This window comes from Myodes glareolus, chromosome X, assembly GCF_982192425.1.
Source record: "Myodes glareolus chromosome X, mMyoGla1.1, whole genome shotgun sequence".
Classification (NCBI taxonomy): domain Eukaryota; kingdom Metazoa; phylum Chordata; class Mammalia; order Rodentia; family Cricetidae; genus Myodes; species Myodes glareolus.
In genome coordinates this window covers 132,317,319-132,337,967 of record NC_142053.1, presented here as the reverse complement: position 1 = coordinate 132,337,967, position 20,649 = coordinate 132,317,319, and the positions used below count along the sequence as shown (strand labels likewise).

Here is a 20,649-nt window from a genome sequence, read left to right as displayed (position 1 = left end):
CCTTGAGAAAGGATCATATTACAATACTTCTAAAGAGTTTTATTGTTGGTGTTTCTCCCATCCTTTCCTAGAAAGTTCTACAGTCTTTTACTAAGTGTACACTGGGGGAAAGGAAATAGTTAGACCTTCTAGGATCTACTGGATACTGGCTCTGCATTGATCTTGATTCCATGAGATTTCCCCAAAGCACTGTGGAACCCTCCCCTCCCCCCCGTGAGGCTTCAATCACACCTTTAATTTTTGGGATGAAGGTTCATTTGGGAGGAGGCAGGTGGATCTCCTCGAGTGATTAGCCAAAGCTACATAGTAAAACTCTACCTGAAATAAATAAATAAAATATGGACTTGTGAAGGTCAGATGATTGATGGAGTTTTGACTGGAGTCCAATCTACAGCAGACTCAGTGCCCCCCCCCCCCCAGTCCCAGAAGGTATAACTGGGATAGATAGAATCCCCACATTGGTTCTCTGACCTGTGGAGTTAGAACCATCATGGTTAGAAAAGCCAAATAGAGATGCCTCTACCAAGGAAAGCAGTGAACCCTGCAGTGCTATTTCGTTTGTGTTTTAATACATAAAGCTTGCCTGAAGTTCAGAGAATGAAATAGCTGCACTGATCAGCCTTGAAGATCAGGCAGTGATGACACAAACCTTTAATCCCAACCCTAGAGAGGAATACAAAAAAGGAGGAGACACCGGGCAGTGGTAGCGCACGCCTTTAATCCCAGCACTCAGGAGGCAGAGGCAGGCGATCTCTGTGAGTTCGAGGCCAGCCTGGTCTACAGAGATAGTTCCAGGACAGGATCCAAAGCTACAGAGAAACCCTGTCTCAAAAAAAGCTTAAAAAAAAAAGAAAGAAAAAGAAAAAGAGAAAAGGAGACAGACAGCTCTCACTCAGTCTCATTCTGAGATCCCTGGAGGCAGGATCGCCATTTCAAACTGAGGTCAAGGTAAGAGCAGTGCCTGGCTGTTTTGCTTTTCTGACCTCCAGGTTGAATCCCAATTTCTGACTCTGGGTTTTAATTAATCTAGCTACAGAACCCAAAACAACAGAAATTAGTGCCATCATCAAGGACTATATTGATGACATTATCTGATTGGACCAAGTGAGCAGGAGACAATGACAACTTTGAACTTGATGCAAAACATACATATCAGAGGATGGGAACTAAATCTAACCAAAATTCAAGAGCCTTCTACCTTGGTAAACGTCTAAAGGTATGGGACACACAGAGAGATATTCCTTCTAAGGTATACCTGACCTCTCCTGTCACTAAGAAGGAAGCATAATGCCTAGTGGGTCTATTTGGACTTTGGAGATAGCACATTTTCACTTGGGTGTGTTGTTTCCAACCATGAAACACAACAGGTCCAGGCTGCTGTGCGGGCTGCTCTACCACTTGGGCCATATGATTCAGCAGACCCGATGGAACTTGAGGTGTCAGTAGCAGATTGGGATGCTGTCTGGGGTCTTTGGCAGGCCCCTCGAGCTGAATCACAGTGGAAGTTTGGGATTTTGGACAAGCCCTACTGTCATCTGCAGACATGGATCTTGGCCTGCTCTTAAGCCTTAGTGGAAATTAAACATTTGATAATGAGATACCAGTTTATATCATGTGAGCTGAGATGCTCACCATGAACTGGGTATTACTTGATCCACAAAGCCATGAAGTTGGATGGTGCATAGAAACAATCAATCACCAAATACCTATATATATGATGAGGCCCAATCTGAGCAGTTACAGGAAGAAGTGCCCTAACGAGTATGCTTTCTTTTTTTAGGTTATTTTTTATTTTATTGATATTTATTGAGCTCTACATTTTTCTCTGCTCCCTTCCCTGCCTCTCCTCTCCCCCCCTTCAATCCTCCCCCAAGGTCCCCATGCTCCCAATTTACTCAGGAGATCTTGTCTTTTTCTACTTTCTACTTCCCATGTAGATTAGATCTATGTGAGTCTCTCTTAGTGTCCTCATTGTTGTCTAGGTTCTCTGGGATTGTGGTTTGTAGGCTGGTTTTCTTTGCTTTATGTTTAAAACACACCTAAGTGAGTACAGGTGATAATTGTCTTTCTGGGTCTGGGTTACCTCACTCAAAATAATGTTTTCTAGCTCCATCCATTTTCCTGCAAAATTCAAGCTGTTGTTATTTTTTTCTGTTGTGTAGTACTCCATTGTGTAAATGTACCACATTTTTCTTATCCAGTCTTCGATCAAGGGGCACTTAGGTTGTTTCCAGGTTCTGTCTATGACAAACAAAGCTGCTATGAACATAGTTGAGCACGTGTCCTTGTGTCACGATTGAGCATCCTTTGGATATATACCCAAAAGTGGTATTACTGGGTCTTGAGGAAGGTTGTTTCCTAATTTTCTGAGAAATTGACACACTGGCATCCAAAGTGGTTGTACCAGCTTGCATTCCCACCAGCAATGCAGGAGTGTTCCCTTTTCCCCACAACCTCTCCAGCATAAGTTGTCATCAGTGTTTTTGATCTTGGCCATTCTTTACAGGTGTTAAGATGGAATCTCAGAGTTGTTTTGATTTGCATTTCTCTGATGATTAAGGATGTTGAACATTTCCTTTAGTGTCTTTCAGCCATTTTAGATTCTTCTGTTGTGAGTTCTCTGTTTAAGTCTGTACTCCATTTTTTTTATTGGATTGTGTGATCTTTTGGTGTCCAATTTCTTGAGTTCTTTGTATATTTTGGAGATCAGACCTCTGTCTGATGTGGGGTTAGTGAAGATCTTTTCCCATTCTGTAGGCTGTCGTTTTGTCTTGTTGACCGTGTCCTTTGCTTTATAGAAGCTTTTCAGTTTCAGGAGGTCCCATTTATTAATTGTTTCTTTCAAGTGTCTGTGCTGCTGGGGTCATATTTAGGAAGTGGTTCCCTGTGCCAATGTTTTCAAGTGTACTTCCCACTTTCTCTTCTATAAGGTTCAGTGTGGCTGGCTTTATGTTGAGGTCTTTGATCCCTTTGGACTTGAGTTTTGTGCATGGTTGTAGATATGGGTCTATTTTCATTCTTCTACATGTTGATATCCAGTTATGCCAGCACCACTTGTTAAATATGCTTTCTTTTTTCCATTTGATATTTTTTGCTTCTTTATCAAAGATCAGGTAGGTGTTCGAAGATGTGTAGATTGATATCCGGGGCATCTATTCAGTTCCATTGGTCCTCCTGTCTGTTCTTATGCCAGTACCAGGCTGTTTTCAGTACTGTAGCTCTGTAGTAGAGTTTGAAGTCAGGGATTGTGATGCCTCCAGAAGTTCTTTTATTGTACAGGATTGTTTTGGCTATCCTGGGTTTTTTGCTTTTCCAAATGAAGTTGAGTATCGTTCTTTCGAGGTCTGTGAAGAATTTTGCTGGGATTTTGATGGGCATTGCATTGAATCTGTAGATTGCTTTTGGTAAGAACGAGTATGGTTTCTACTCCCATTACAATGCCTTCTGTCCCCACGTATGCACCTATGAACTCATGGAGTGTGCCCTATGACAGATTAAGGAAAAGAAGACCAAGGCCTGGTTTAAGCATGGTCCTTGCTGGGTAGTGATGGTGCACACCTTTAATTCCAGCACTTGAGAGGCAGAGGCCGGCAGATCTCTGTGCATTCAAGACCAATGTGGTTTACAAGAGCTAGTTCCAGGACAGTTAGGACTGTTACACAGAGAAACCGTATCTTAAAAAAAAGAAAAGAATGGTCCTGGGGGTGGTGGGGCTGAAGAGATGGTTCAAAGGCTAAAAGTATCTACTGCTCTTGCAGAGGACCTAGGTTCGGTTCCCAGTACTCCATATGGTGGTTAGCAACCACCTCTGAGTCCAGTTCTGACCTCAAGGGTACCAGGCATGCACATGGTACACATATATATGTATATATGTATGTATGTATGTATGTATATACATACATTCAATCATTTACACATGCACATAAAGTAAAAATAATAAAAACTTAAAAAGAGAGTGGTCCTGTATGGTATGCAAGTACTGCCCAGAAGTGGACAAGTACCATTTCAGCCCTTTCAGAAACAGCCCTGCAGGACACTAAAGAAGGGGATCGTCACAGTGGGCAAAATTCCAGTTCCTACATTTTGTGTGGAAGGAGAAATGGCCAGATGTGTAATTTTTCGCTGATTCACTGACTGTAGCCAATGGACAGATTGGATGATCAGGGACTTAGAAGCATGATTGGAGCTGGGTGGTGGTGGTACACATGCCTTTAATCTCAGCACTTGGGAGGCAGAGGCAGGTGAATCTCTGTGAGTTCGAGGCCAGGCTGGTCTACATGAGCTAGTTCCAGGACAGGCTCCAAAGCTACAGAGAAAGCCTGTCTCGAAAAACCAAAAAAGAAGGAGGATGAGGAGGAGGAGGAGAAGCAGCAGAAGCAGCAGCAGCAGCAGCAGCAGCAGCAGCAGCAGCAGCAGCAGCAGCATGATTGGAAAGTTGATGAGAAAGACGTCTGGGTAAGAAGTATGTGGAGAGATCTCTCTGAATGGGCAAAGGATATGAAGATACTTGTGTCCCGTGTAAATGCTCATCCAAAGGTGACTTCAGCTGAGGAGGAGTTCAGTAATCAAGTAGACAGGACAACCCATTCTATGGACAGTCAGCCTCTTTCCCCAGCCATTCCTCTCATTGGCTGATGAACAAAGTAGCTATGGTGGCAGAGATGAGGCTTATGCATGGGCTCAACAACAAGGACTTCTACTCATCAAGGCTGACCTGGTTACAGCTGATGCCAGATCTACCAAAGGCAGAAACCAACAATGAGTTCAATATGCAAGTCAGGGGGCCTTAAGTTGGTAGAGCAGAGATGTACACACACAATGACTCAGCATCGTATAACATATGCCTCCATAAAGCTCAGAGACCTAAAGTGCTGAGCATAAAATAGAAAGAGCTCAAGAGCCTCTCCTGGGTCCCACAGCAAGAAAGTGATGAAAAACCTTCCATCTGATGTGCATCTAAAGAGACCAGAGACATCTGCGTCGTCAGGACATGTGCCTGAAAACAGAACAGGCTTCATGCCCTCAAAAAGTGTTTTTTTTTTTGTCTTGAGGGGGTGTTTTGCTTTGTTTTATAGTATTAGGGATTATCTTTGTTAGCTGTGAAGAGACACCATGACCACAGAAACTCTTACAAAGGAAACATTTAATTGGGATGGCTTACAGTTTCAGAGGTTCAGTCCATTCTCCTCATAGCAGGGAGCATGGTGGGAAGCCTGGCGGCGTGCAGGCAGACACAGTGCTGGAAAAGAAGCTGAAGTTCTACATCTTGATCTGTAGGCAGCAGGAAAAGACAGAAACACTGGGTCTGGCTTAGTATCTGAGACCTCAAAACCCACCCCAACCCCTAGTGACACACTTACTCCAACAAAGCCATACCTACTCCACATCTCCCAAAAGTGCCACTCCCTATGGATTGGGGGCATTTTTATTCAAACCACCAAAGGGATGAACCTCAGAGCCTACACACCCCTAGACCACAAATTTTAAACAAGCCTCAAGTCCTATGGTATGAGTAGATTAGACACCTTATTATCATGAAAAAAAACCCACACCATATTAGAGGCCTCACATCTTGATAAATACAAACAGAATAATTAAAGCAACTTAAAATCTTGGGATATGACAGGTGGTGGTGGTGGCTCACACCTTTAATCCTAGCACTCGGGATTCAGAGGGAGGCAGATCTTTGTGAGTTCAAGGCCAGCTAGTTCCAGGACAGTCAGGGCTGTCACAAAGAGAAACCTTATTTTGTAAAACAAAACAAAACAAAACTGTAGAAGGAGCGGTGGGCTGCATTCCCGCCATCCAGATCCCGCTACCTTTACCCGAAATAATTACATGGAAACTGTATTCTTTTAAACACTGCCTGGCCCATTATCTGTAGCCTCTTATTGGCTAACTCTTACATATTGATCTAACCCATTTCTAGTAATCTGTGTAGCACCACGAGGTGGTGGCTTACCAGGAGGATTCTAACCTGCAGCTGTCTTGGAGAGGAGAGTCATGGCGACTGTCTGCCTCTGCTTTCTTTCTCCCACAATTCTGTTCTGTCTACTCTACCCACTTAAGGGCTGGCCTATCAAAAAGGCCAAGGCAGTCTCTTTATTAACCAATGAAAGTAACAATAGACAGATAACCCTCCTCTATCACAAAACAAAACAAGAAATCCTGGGATCCATACCCACAAGGAGGTGAGAATAGCAGTTCTAGGATGCTGTCTTACTTAGGGTTTCTATCGCTGTGATAAAACACCAGGACTAAAAGCAATTTGGGGAGGAAAAGGTTTACTTGGCTGACACTTCCATATCACTGTTCATCACTGAAGGAAGTCAGGACAGGAACCTAGAGGCAGAAGCTAATGCAGAGGCCATGGAGAGGAGCTGCTTACTGGTTTGATTCCATATGACTTGCTCAGCCTGCTTTGTTATAAAACCCAGGACCACCTACAATGGGCTGGGCCCTCCCTCATCAATCACTATTTAAGAAAATACCTTACAGCCTGACCTCACGGAGGCATCTTTTTCAAACGAGCCCCCCCCCCAGTGACTCTATCTTACTTCAAGCTGACATAAAGCTAGCCAGCATAGAAATACACTTGTAAACAGATCATGGGCCTTCGTTCTGGCACAGTCACATACAGAGAACTCAGAAATCTCCTAACTGGGATATACATGTCTTACCAAATAATGTAAGAGAGAGGAGTGGGCCTGCTTTTCGTCCCGGCTGTCCAGCTAGCTTATATCCGAAATAATCACATGGAAACTGTATTCATTTAAACACTTCCTGGCCCATTATTTCTAGCCTCTTATTGGCTAACTCTCACATCTTGATTCAACCCATTTCTAATAATCTGTATGTCACCATGATGTTGTGGTTTACCGGGAGAGATTCTAACCTACATCCATCTCAGGCCAGAGATTCATGGCGTCTGCCAAACTTCCCTTCTTCCCAGCATTCTGTTCTGTCTACTCTGCCCATTTAAGGACTGCCCTATGAAAAGGCCAAGGCAGTCTCTTTATCCAACCAATGAAAGCAACACACAAACAGAAGAACCTCCCACACCAAAATAATAAATCTCATAACTGGGATATACATGTCTTATGAAATAATAAACCAGACAATTATACGTGTAAGCATAAAAATAAAAATCCCATATGCTTGTGAAAAACAATGTAATAAAAGATATTCTGATTGAATGTTTCAGGGTTTTAGTTCACCATGGTAAAGAGGGAATGGCACAGTGTCTTATCTAAGAGTAGACAGGAAGCAGAGAGAAAGAAAGGGACTAGAGACTAGTCCCTTTGAAGCTATGCCCTTAGTGACCTACTAAGTCTAGCTAGGATCCAGCTGCCAAGTTTCCATCTCTCCTCCAGCACCCGCCCCACACAAATACTGATACCAACTGGAGACCAAGGGTTTAGTACATGAGCCTGTGTGAAATATTTCATATTAAACCATAACAAGTATGTAGCTGTCAGCGATCTGGGGCTAAACTCTGGGATGTATTATCACAGACAGCTGTGATACATCTTCGAAACAGCAGAGAACTCACATCCTGGGAAAACTCAAACATATCAGAGCTCTCGTTTACTAGGAAACATTAGATTCACACCGTTAACCACCAAAGGCAAAGAATTTCCATTTTGGATATAGCTCCATTTCAGATCATAGCCCCAGAGACCACAGATATCACTCAAGGAAGAGACCTTACGCTCTGAGACCCACATCAGCAAACAGATTGGGGCTTTCACCATGTGGGATGTCCTTAAGAACACATCAGCATCCATATAAACCAGGGAAACCCACATATAGATCAGAGATCTCAAGTCCAATTATATATATATATATATATATCCCAGGATGAACAGGATGAAGCCCATAGGGGCCTGGGGTATAGCTCAGTGATAGAGTACTTGCCTAGAATGTTTGAGGCCCTTGGTTCAATTCGCAGCAGAACTCAGATCTGCCCAAGCAGACCAGAGATCTGAATGCCTGGAATATACAGACATAGACCCCTTTTAACCCTCACTCCCTGAGATGAACACATAAACTGTAACAGTCAACACCAAACAGAATCCTCCTGGCTTGAAATATACAAAAATAGGTAAGAGAACATATATTCTTGACAAAATTCACAAACATAGATATCATATTCAGAAATACAACAACAACCGACAACCATAAAAGGTGGGCTCATCCTGCTCCAGGTTCCTTAGTGCTAGTAATACGAGTGTGTGCCAATCCTACCCATCACCTCCCTGCCCCTCCTCCTCCTGGTCTCCCTACATAGCCCAGTCTGGACCTCACCAGAATGGCCCCAAATACACAATCCTTCTGCCTCCACCTCTCAGGTACTGGGATAACAAGCCCCATGCCTGGGACATATTTTTGCACTTCTCTTTGTGCTGCTGAAGATCAAACCCAAGATCTGTGCACTTTAGGCAAGCACTGTAGCACCGAGTGCAGCAGTTCGTTTTTTTATAACCATGGTTACCAGACAAGATCCACATCTGTGAGACAGCACTCAATAGGCTATGCACAAGGGTGGAACTCGAAGGCCCAAGTACCCTCCTTCCATTAGGCTTCAGATTCTTGTCTGTTTGTTTTTCAAGACAGGGTTTCTCTGTGTAGCCTTGGCTGTCCTGAAACTCAATTTGTACACCCACCAGTCTGGCCTTGAGTCAGAGATCCTTGCCTCTGCCTCCAGAGTACAGGGATTAAAGGTTTGTGCAACCACTGCCTGGCTAGGCTTCAGATCTAAAAGTTCCATTACTTCATGTGAACTTTTGGGGGATACACCACATCCAAACCATAATAGGCACATCAACAGGTAGATTATACTGTACTTTACTGACTCAAAACTGGATAACACAAACTCAAACAAAGATTCCCAGACTGTTCCAACACTTCAATACCCTAAACCAGTGGTTCTTAGCCACAGGCACTGTATGCACATGTGCATGCATGTACATGTACATGAATATGTACATATATAGAAACAAGAGAAGGATGTTAAGTGTCCTGTCCTATTACTTTCCATTTCAAGTTTTTAAATTTAAAATATTTAGAAAAAATATGAAATTAAAATATAATTACATTGTTTTCCCCTTTCCTCTCTTCAACTCCTCCTATGTACCCCCTCCCCTTTGTTCTCTGTCTAATTTATAGCCTCTGACTTCTTTTTCTTTTTTTTTTTTTGGTTTTTGGTTTTTGGTTTTTGGTTTTTGGAGACAGGGTTTCTCTGTAGCTTTTGGAGCCTGTCCTGGAACTAGCTCTTATAGCCCAGGCTGGACTTGAATTCACCTCTGTGTCTAACCTAACATCCTGTGACTGACAGATACAAACTTTTTGATATATATATATATATATATATATACATATATATATACATATATAATTTGAATTTGAGTTGAGACCAGTTTGATTTACATGGTGAGTTCCAGGCTAGCCAGAACTACAGTGAGACCCTGTCTCAAAGACAAAACAACAAAACAGAACTCCATGATGCAGTGTCTTAGGGTTTCTATTGCTGTGAAGAGACACTATGACCAGGGCAATTTTTATAATGGAAAACATTTAGTTGGAGCTGGCTTCCAGTTCAGGGGTTTAGTCCATTATCACCATGGCAGGAAGCATGGCAGTATGAAGACAGACGTGGTACTGGAGAGATAGCTGGGATTTCTACATCTGGATCCCCAGGCAACAGAAAGTGAAGTGTCTACCACACAGGGCATATTTTGAGCATGTGAAACCTTCAAGTCCACATGTATTTAAATGCACCATATGTATTTAAAGGGGGCCATATGTATTTAAAGCACCACATGCAGCTTCCATGAGGTAGCCACCCATTAAGTGGACCTTTACTGTGATGCTCCTGATTTAAAGTCAGCCGCACTCCTGCAAGCCCCCACCCATGCTCTGTAAGTAAGCCAAACAAACTCATTGGTCTCCCAAATTGGACTTTGGGGGAAACAGCCGGGTGGTGGTGGTGGCATACACCTTTAATCCCAGTACTTGAGAGGCAGAGGAGCTCTTGTGAGTTCAAGGCCAGCCTGGTCTACAAGTGAGTTCCAAGACAGCTAGGATTGTGACACAGAGAAACCCTGTCTGGAAAAAAAAAAGGACTTTGGGGAAATCATACTTTAGTTTGTCATTGGTGCCCATCTGGGGTTATTGGATGCCTTTTTATGTCTCTCCAGGGAAAGCTAATGCAACACTCTACCAAGTGACTCTAGGCTCCACACACACTCACAAGCACAGAATTAAAATAAGTTTCACCTGTAATATATACCTATTGAAGATGTAGTTCATAGAGGAGTACCTGCTCTGCATTCAGAAGGCTCTGGCTCCAACCACAGCACTGTAAGAAATGAAACTATACCTAATATATGAAAATGTCATAGCATGATATTTTAGCATATTTGTATGCTAAATTTTAAAAAGTTAAAAAGTGAAAAGTAAGACCAGACATGACAATGCACACCTTTAATCCCGGCACCTGGGAGGCAGAGGCAGGCAAATGTCCATGAGTTCAAAGCCAGCTTGGTCTACAAAGTGAGTTCCAGGCCAACCATGGCTACATAGTGAGATTACATCTCAAACAGAGAAAGCGTAGAGAGATAGCATAGTTGATAAAGTACTTTCCCAGCCAGCAAGAGGACCCGGGTAGAAGCTTCAGAAGCCATGGTAAAATAGGGCTATAGGAGCATACATGTGCGATCCCAGTGCTGGGGAGGCAGACAGGAGGGTCCCTGAGACCTGTCAGCTAGCCAGTCCAACTTAATTTATGAGCTCCAAGATAGTGAGAGACCCTGCCTAAAAGGAAGTGGATGGTGTTCCTGTGAGCTGGGCAGTGGTGGTGCATGGGATTAAAGGCATGTGCCACCACCGCCCAGCCCAGTGGTAGAGGGTATTCCTTAAGAAGGCCCTGTGATGGGCTAGAGAGATGACTCAGTGGTTAAGAGCATTGCCTGCTCTTCCAAAGGTCCTGAGTTCAATTCCCAACAACCACATGGTGGCTCACAGCCATCTGTAATGAGATCTGGTGCCCTCTTCTGGCCTGCAGACAGAATATTGTATACATAATAAATAAATAAATAAATAAATAAATAAATAAATAAATAAATAAATAAATAAATAAATAAATAAATATTTTAAAAAAGAAGGCCCTGTGATATGTTCGGACTGGCCTCGAACTCTTGATCCTCCCTCCTCCACTTTCTGATTACTAGGACTGCAAGGCATGCACCACCACACCTGTCCACCAGGAGGCTCTTGAGAACATCCAATACATTGAGACTGATTCCTTCCTGAGGCCACTGATGAAAGTGTGCATTATTAAAATAATAATTAATCTTATTATTGTTTTACTCATCTAGTATTACATGCAGTTCCTCTTTGTAATTTGGCTTCTCTTTTCCTTGATGAGGATTGAAGGTGAAGATCTCTCACCTATTTACTAGAGATGCTCTTCTATGGTGTCTATGCTCTTGTCTACTGGCTGCAAAAAAAGTTTTCAAAAGTATTTAATTAGCAGCCTGGCATACGTGGTGCCCATCTGTAACCACAGCACTCAGGAGGCTGAGGCAGGAGCAGGAGGACCAAGGCCAGCCTTAAAACAAGACCTGGGATGCAGCCCAGTTGATAGAATGTTTGCCTAGTGTGTAATGATACTTGGTGACCTCTTCTGGCATGCACGTATACATAATAAATAAATAAATCTTTTTTTAAAAAAAGAAAACATCCTAGTGTGTAGGAAGCCCTGAGTTTGATACCCAGCATCTCCTAAAATTGGGTATGGGAGTAGAGTGAGTTCCAGGACTGCCAGGGCCGCACAGAGAAACTCTGTCTCACAAAAAAACGAAGAGAAAATGTTTTCCCCACATGCTATCATGCTTGAGGCCCTAGGTTCAGTCTCTAGTGCCTTAAGAAAAGTAGAAAAAGAGTCTAGATTTCAGTGGCTTCTGCTTTGCTCCTAGGTATCTACACCTGGACAATGACACTGGTCGGCATGTAGCATGGTTGCCCCTCTGGATAGGTCACGGGCTCTCCCACAATGCCCAAGTCCACTGCTGGGTAGCCTTCCTTCCTGAGAGCGTGGGACACTGCAGCCACCCTGAGGGTCTCTGGCTCTTCGTTTTCTACCAGCTGATCTCTCTGCAAGGAAAGCTCAGAGGAGTATGGCTCCATGTCTCTCTAATTCCACCCAGAGGCTCAGAAATCACACCCATCGTCTTCAATGCTGGGTATGGCCTAATGGCTCTTTGGCAAGTGTCTCCCTAACAAGCCCCCAGCGACTTCATACTGCCTTGACACCCAGAGCCCTAGTTGCCACCTGACCTTCCCCAACTGTACAGCCTGCATATGACTGGCGACTATTTCCTCACCTTAGCACTCCGAATGGTAAGGCAGGGGAAATGGCACAGGAGGTCCAAACTCCTGCTATGAAAGCCTGAGAACCCGACTTCTATTTCCAGAAGCCACGTAAATGTGGAAGGGGAGGAGAACCCACTCCACAGAGTTGCCCTCTGACCGTCACATATATGTCATGGCACAATTGCCCATACCCACATATGGACATAATAACAATTTTAAAGTTACAAATGGGGACTGGAGAGATGGCTCAGAGGTTAAGAGCACTGGCTGCTCTGCCAGAGGTCCTGAGTTCAATTCCCAACAACCACATGGTGGCTCACAGCCATCTATGAGATCTGGTGCCCGCTTTTGGTGGGCAGGCATACATGCAGACAGAACATTGTATACATAATAAGTAAATTAAAAAATAAAGTTATAAATGATAGTATTAATGACTTAGAATACCACATAACAATTGGGCTTTATTTAGACCAGACATGGGAGTGTGTTTATTTAATCCCAGCACTTGGGAGGCAGAGGCAGGCAGATCTCTCTGAGTTTAAGGCCAGCCTGGTCTACATAGTAAGTTACAGGCCAGCCAGGGCTACACAGTGAGAACCCCCCATCTCAAAATCAAACAAACAGCTCCCATAAAACAATGGAGCCATCCTCCTAGTAATAAGAATTTTCAAATAAAGCATGCATTAGCTCCCGTATTCACATATGAGAAAGAGCATGTGACACTTACCTTTCTTTCTCTGGCATAATGACCTCCAGGTCCATCCATTTTGCTGCAAGGGACATGGGTTCACTCATTTTATAGTTGAATAGTATTCCATTTCATTCTTCTTCATAGCTGAATAGCACATTAATAGTATCCTAATAAGCACATGCTAGTCATATGTTAATGATAAATGAATTTTTGGCAGTACAAGGACTTGAGCGTATGCTAGGCATGCTCCCTACCCTTACCCACGATCACTGTCTAGAGTATCACACTATATACACTGTATCGTGTAGCTAAAGTTCACAAGGTACCCATAAGAGGTATTTTGTTTCATTCTCAAGACAGACTCTCTATGATCCAGGCTATCTAATTTAGAGCTCTCTCTTGCTATCACAGGCTGTCCTTCAACTCATGACCCTCCTATCTCAGCCACTTTCTGGCCTCTAGAGGTATCAGACATGCATGTAGTGTACAGGCACACACGTAGGCAAAACACTCATACATATTAATTTAATTTTTTTTGACATTCAATATCTAGAACTATCATCTGGATGGGTCCTAAATGAAATCATAATTATTTTTTTTAAAATTATTATATGCTTTCCCTCTTTTTAAAGATTTATTTATTATGTATACAGTGTTCTGCCTGTATGTTTGTCTGCAGGCCAGAAGAGAGCACCAAATCTCATTAGGGAGGTTGTGAGTCACCATGTGGTTGCTGGGAATTGAACTCAGGACCTCTGGAAGACCAGCCAGTGCTCTTAACCTCTGAGCCATCTCTCAAGCCCCCAAATAGATGTGTGTGGATTTTTTTGTTTTGTTTTGCTTTTTTTTTCAAGACAGGGTTTCTCTGTAGTTTTGGTGTCTGTCCTGGAACTAGCTCTTATAGACCAGGCTGACCTCAAACTCATAGAAATCCGCCTGCCTCTGCCTCCTGAATGCTGGGATTAAAGGCATGTGCCACCACCACTGGGCCATAATTATTCTCTTTGTTTTATTCTGCATGTGTCTGGGGCAGGGGCGACACCCAGGGTCTTCAGTATGCTAGGCAAGCACTCTAGCACTGAGCTTCAGAACCATCCCCTACAGTGTTTTCTTTTTTAATTTTAAAATTTATTTTATGTGTATAAGCATTTGCCTGCATGGATGTGTTGCACCATGTATTATGCTACATACAAGCCTACAGAAGTCAGAAGAGGGCACTGGCTCCCCTGGACTGGAGTTATAGACAGTTGAGAGCAGCCATGTAGGTGCTGAACCCAGGTCCTCTGCAGGAGCAGCAAATTCTCTGAACCATTGAGCCATCTGTCTAGTCTCCCTGCCACAGTGTTCTTACAAGAGGGAGGTAGGGGCCAGGTAGTGGTGGCACACGCCTTTAATCCCAGCACTCGGGAGGCAGAGGCAGGCGAATCTCTGTGAGTTCGAGGCCAGCCTGGTCTACAGAGTGAGTTCCAGGACAGTCAGGACAATTACACAGAGAAACCCTGACTCAAAAACACAACCAACAACAAAACAAAACAAAACAACCCAAAAGTGGAGGTAGAGTGATGGAACACTAGACGACACACCCAGAGGAGAAGGCAGCGTGATCATGGAGCCAGAGGTGGCAATAGTGAAGCCACATATCAACAAAGGCTGGCAACCATCAGAAGCTGGAAGAAGCAGGGAATGAGGTCTCCTGTAAAGCCCAGGGAACAGCAGTCCCGCTGCTATCTGCCTTTTGCATCTGTCTCTTCCCACCCTCCCCCAATCATTAACTGAGAGAGATAGCTTTCTGATGTTTTCCCAGTGCCATCTGGCCTCAATCTGTGCACACAATAGATTGTCAATAGATAATGTTTAAACAGGAAGAAGCCAGGCAGGGTGGTACACACCTGAAGTCCCAGCTATCTGGGAGGCTGAGTCAGCAGCATCACTTGTGTCCGGAAGTCCAGATCCTCTTGAGCAGCTGAACAGGAGTTGTCTGTGCATTGGGTTTGCTTGCCGAATGGACTCAAGACGGTGGTTGCTACAGGGCTCGGCCTGCAGGTGGCAGCAAAAGCATAGACAGGGAGACAGGCCACTTTTTCCTCCAGGGCAGGCATGGTGGGATTTCTAAGCAGCTGAACTTAAAACATCAGCCTGGAAGGCAGCCCTTGCTGCCTGGACAAGGGAGGCTCTGCTTCCTTTCTCTGCCTGCTCCTCTCATCCTTCATAGCGGGTCCCTCACGACCCCAAGAACACAGAACTTACTTTTCTCTTCTGTCCTTGAGCCACTTGGCCCCCAGCAGTCTAGGAGCTAAATTCAAGACCCTGCCTGATTCCTTCATTGATCAACGGGAGAAACAAGGACACCAAGAGGCCCAGGAACCTGTTCAAAATCATCCAACATGCGAACAGCAATGAAGCTAAGGCACAGGGTCCCAGAAATGGACCCCTGCTCCAGCTCTTGTCTGTCTCCCTTGTACATAGTCAGTGACCTTTTCTTTCTTTTTCTTTTGTTTTTCTTCCTTTCTTCCTTTCTTCCTTTCTTCCTTCCATCTGTCCGTCCTTCCTTCCGTCCTTCCTTCCGTCCTTCCTTCCTTCCTTCCTTCCTTCCTTCCTTCTTTCCTTCCTTATTTTGAGACAGGGTTTCTCTGTGTAGCCCTGGCTGTCCTAGAACTCACTCTGTAGACCAGGCTGGCCTCAAACTCAGAGATTCACCTGTCTCTACCTCCTGAGTGCTGGAACTAAAGGTGTGCATCACCACCACCTGGCAATAAAAAAAAACGTTTAAAAAAGGAAATGGTGCCAGGCATGGTGTCACATGCTTTTAATCCTAGCACTCACGAGGCAGAGGTAGAAGAATCTCTGAGTTTGAGGCCAGCCTGGTCTACAGAGTGAGTTCCAGAACAGCCAGGCCTGTTATACAAAGAAACCCTGTCTTGAAAAAAAAAAAAAAAAAAAAAAAAAAAAGGAAGGAAGATAAGAAAAACAAGCACTTTTTTGTAGGGTAGAAATACACTCTCTAATAGAAAGGCAACCCATAGAATGGAAGAAACTATCTGCAAATCATACCTGGTGAGGGATTTATATCCAGAGTAGATAGAGAATTCCAGAAACTCAATTACCGCCCCCCCCCCGAAAAAAACAACCAATGTAGAACTGGGCAAAGGGGGTTGGGGAGATGCTCAGGCAGTGGAGTACTTTCTTGCAAGCCTGAGGACCTGAGTTCTAGGGCCAGCATCTGTTGTTAGAATGCCGGCTGGTATCGCGGCTCAAAACACGCTTGTGCTCCAGTGACGGGGAAGAGTAATCGGTGAGCCCCAGGCATGAGAGGCGTTGCTGGAGGGAATGACTGCGCTTGTCCTCTGGCCTCTATATGTGTGCGCACACATGAGCACACCGACATGTACATGCACATTAAAATAAAAATTTAAAACTTTAAAAAAAGAAACGGACAAGGAGGAGCTGGAGAGATGGCTCAGAGTTTAAGAGCACACACGTAGACATTTTTCTTTTTTCCCCACCTTCCCTACATTGCCCAGGGACAGGTCCCTATGGCGCTGTTTTTGTTTTTGTTTTTTTGTTGTTTTTTTTGTTGTTGTTTTTAAGAAATGGACAAGGAATACATATACATATTTTTCTTTATTTTCTTTTCCACCTTTTCCACACTACCCAAGGACAGGTCCCTATGGCATTGTTTTGTTTTCCATTGTAACTTAAAGGGACACTTACACAATGTTCAGAGCTCTTGATGTCCTGAAGATGAAGGAGAAGGATGTCCTCAAATTCCTTGTCATAGGAACCCACTTAGGTGGCACCAACCTTGACTTTCTTTTCTTTTTCTTTCTTTTTTGTTTTTGTTTTTGTTTTTCGAGACAGGGTTTCTCTGTAGCTTTGGAGCCTGTCCTGGAGCTAGCTCTTGTAGCCCAGGCTGGCCTCGAACTCACAGAGATCCACCTGCCTCTGCCTCCCAAGTGCTGGGATTAAAGGCGTGTGCCACCACCGCTCGGCTAACCTCGACTTTCAGATGGAGCAGTTCATCTACAAAAGGAAAAGTGATGGCATCTACATCATAAATCTGGGGAGGACCCGGGAGAAGCTGTTGCCGGCAGCTCAGGCTCTTGCCGCCATTGAGATCCCTGCTCATGTCAGCATCATCTCCTCCAGGGACACTGGCCAGCGAGCCGTGCTGAAGTTTGCTGCCGCCACTGGAGCTACTCAAATTGCTGACCGCTTTACATCACGGGTCTTCAGTAACCAAATCCAAGCAGCCTCCAGGAAATCACTAGAAGTCCAAATCCAAGCAGCCTCCAGGAAATCACTGGAAGTCACTAAGTCTAGTGATGACTGATCCCAGAACTGACCCTCCCCAGCTCCTCATAAGGCATCTTACACCAACCTGCCTACCACTGACTCTGTGTAATGCAGACTTGCCTCTGTAGTATGTGGACATTGCTAGCCCATGCAACACTCACCCAGTGGGTACTCACTCGGTGGGTCTGAAGCGGATGCTGGCCTGGGAAGTTCTCGGCATGAGTGAGCACCCATGGGATGTTATGCCTGACCTACAGAGACCCAGAGGAGGATCAGGCTGCTGCTGAGAAAACTGGGACAAAGGCGGGATTTTAGGGCTCCTGAGGTCACTGCTGCTCAACCAGAGGAGACAGCCTGCTCTGAGGGTGTGCAGGTGCCCTCTGTACCCACCCAGCAGTTCCCTACTGAAGACCTGAGTGCCCAGCCAGCCTGAGGGTTGGTCAGCAGCTACCACAGGGCAGGCCACTGATGAGTTGGAGTCACCACTGAGCGATCCTGAGCTGTTCTGCAGACACCTGCGCAAAGAAAGGAAAAGGTGGAAGGAAAATAAAGTTCCTAAAGCTGAAAACATTTTTTTTGCAGGGCCTGGAGAGATAGATGAGTGGTTAAGTGTGCTGACTACTCATTCAGAGGACCTGGGTTCAGATCCCAGCACCCACATGGTGGCTCACGGCCAGTTACAACTACAGTTCCGTGGGATCGGGTCACCTTCTTCTGACCTGCGTGGGCACCAGGCATGCATGTGGTGTACACACAGACATGTACCATACATGTAAAGTAAACAAACCTAAAAATATATTTTCAGCACTCAAAAGGCAGAGCTAGGTGGATCTCTGTGAGTTTGAGACCAACATAGTTGACTTAGCAAGCTCCAAGCCAGCAAGACTTGAGCTCCCGGCCCTCTCTCAGTATTTAAATATTGCTGACCTTACTGTTTAAGTTGTGGGATAGCAAGGGGGAAAGTCAGCAGGCTCAAACACTTGACCTCTTCTGGGCAGAGACTGCTGTGTCAGGTTAGGGGAACAGCTGCCCTCTTTACTGTACTCATTTGGTGATTAGCGTGGCTTAATGAGATGCATCTAAGTGCCAAGTTGACAAAGGGTAGATCTTAGTCACTGGTCTATTGCTGTAAAGAAACACCATGCATGACCTTGACAACTATTATCAGAAAGCATTTAATTGCTGCTTGCTTACAGTCTCAGAGGTTTAATCCCTAGTCATCATGGGGGAAGAGCAGGGTACAGACTGCAGGCACGGCAGGCACAGGGCTGGAGAAGTAGCTGAGGGCTACATTTTGATCCGCAGGCAGGGGCTGAAGTGGGGCTGGGCCTATATGGGCTTTTGAAACCTCAAAGTCCACCCCAGTGACACACTTTCTCCAACAAGGCCATGCTCCTAATCTCTCTCAAGTATTACCACTCTCCGATGACTAAGCAAATATATGAGCCTATGGGGGGCATTCCTTTTGCTTTGTTTTTGTTTATGCTTTTGTTTTGAGACAGGGTTTCTCTGTGTAGCTCCAGCTGTCCCTGGAACGTGCTCTGTAGATCAGGCTGGTCTTGAACTTACAGAGATCCTCCTGCCTCTGCCCCCCAAGTGCTGGAATTAAAGGAGTGTACCACTAAGCCTGGCTATGGGGGCTATTATTATTCAAACCACCACAGGTGAGCTTTGCTGGATAATTCTATGTGTTAGACTGACTGCAATGTGAGGTGCCCCAGTTAAACATTTTTCTGGGCATGTCAGATGAAGTGACACACTTCACTGAGTGCCTGGACTGAACAATACAGAGGGCCCTCCTTCCCTCTTGTGAACAGGCTTCATCCAACCCACTGAGGAGCTAAATAGAACAATAGGCAGAGGAAGGGGGGTTTACTCTTTGTCCCTCAACTGAACTTCTATAATTGTCCTCCTGGCTGTTATAGGTCCTCAGTTTTCAGGTGACTTACTATGGGACCTCTCAGCTTCCATAATAATATGTGTTAGTTCCTTTAAATAAATCACATATTGGTTTCTTGGAAGAAGCCTCAGAAATACACCCAATAATTTTACTTATGCCCCTAACACTAACGTAAATACACGAAGCAGTGGACACAAGTCTGAGAGGAGTGATGAGGAAACCTTGTAAAAGGTGAAAGATTTGTGCTTGCTGCTTTTTCAGGGAACCCATGTTCAGGTCCCAGTACCCATGCCAGGCAGCTCGCAACTGCCTGTAACTCCAGCTCCAGGGGACATGATGCCTTCTTCTAATCTCCATGGGCACCTGCACATGCATGGCATTTAATACATACATATCAATTTTAAAATTAATTTTTAAAAAAGTATAACAATGAAGAGAAACATGAGTAGAACAATCTTATAAGCATTCACTTATAACTCAGGAATCCACCCTGGAATTCCAGCACTCAGGAAGCTGAGGCAGAGCCAATCACTCCGCGGGTAAGCCCATCTTGGGCGGCTACATAAAAAGTCTCTCTAAAAAAGAACAACAGGGGCTGGAGAGATGGCTCAGAGGTTAAGAGCACTGACTGATCTTCCAAAGGTCCTGAGTTCAATTCCCAGCAACCACATGGTGGCTCGCAACCATCTGTAATGAGATCTGGTGCCCTCTTCTGACCTGCAGGCATACACACAGACTGAATATTGTATACATAATAAATAAATAAATTTAGAAAAAAAGAACAACAGGAAAAGGTCATTCATAGCCAATGACTATTGCTGCGTGATTCAGATGATTGGGGTGGGGGCTTCCTATTGTATACAGAGTGGCCACTAAGTACAGAGCAGAATACATGCGCTCTGTGTGGACTTGCAGAGTAAGGTGCCCTTTACAAGACAAGCAAAGGCAAGCCACTTGTGGTGACCCAGACTGCATGCCTAGACGTGCTCACAAACACACAGAGAAGTATCTAAGAGATGCAACACCTGGAGGTGCCTCTGCCCGTGATCATTTTGGAGATGGGCCAGGGATGGCCTGTGTGGTCCATACACTAATAACAGGTGGCACTCACTTGCAGCTTTCTTTTTCAGTGCTGGCAATCAAAACCGCATACAGCCTGGTACGGTCAAGGCAAGCGCCCTATCACTGAGTCACTAAGTCACATCCTCAACCTTTTTGAGACGGGGTTTCACTATGGAATTCACTCTGTGACCCAGGCTGGTCTGAAATCTTGGCCTCCTGAAGGCTGGAAATCCAGACCTGTCCCACCAGCCTAGTTCTACAAGACGCTTTCTTTGTTGTGCTGGGAACTGATCTTAGAACCAGGCAAACATGTTTCCACTAAGCTGCA

At 44.7% G+C, this 20,649-nt stretch overlaps 1 long non-coding RNA gene across 10 annotated transcripts in view; it reads right to left on the bottom strand.

Moving 5' to 3' along the window:
* Positions 1-5,157: 5,157 nt before the first annotated feature.
* LOC125417818 (uncharacterized) overlaps positions 5,158-20,649 on the bottom strand; it is a 96,227-nt gene continuing 80,735 nt past the window's right edge. For 6 of the 10 annotated variants that reach the window (XR_015737023.1, XR_015737022.1, XR_015737020.1 and 3 more), the window contains one exon: positions 16,669-17,874. This is a non-coding gene — a long non-coding RNA (uncharacterized LOC125417818). Of the gene's footprint in view, positions 5,272-10,308; positions 10,361-13,102; positions 13,211-14,955; positions 15,104-16,668; positions 17,875-20,649 lie in introns of those variants that run through there. The other 4 variants (XR_015737016.1, XR_015737018.1, XR_015737019.1 and 1 more) reach the window with 4 other exon arrangements.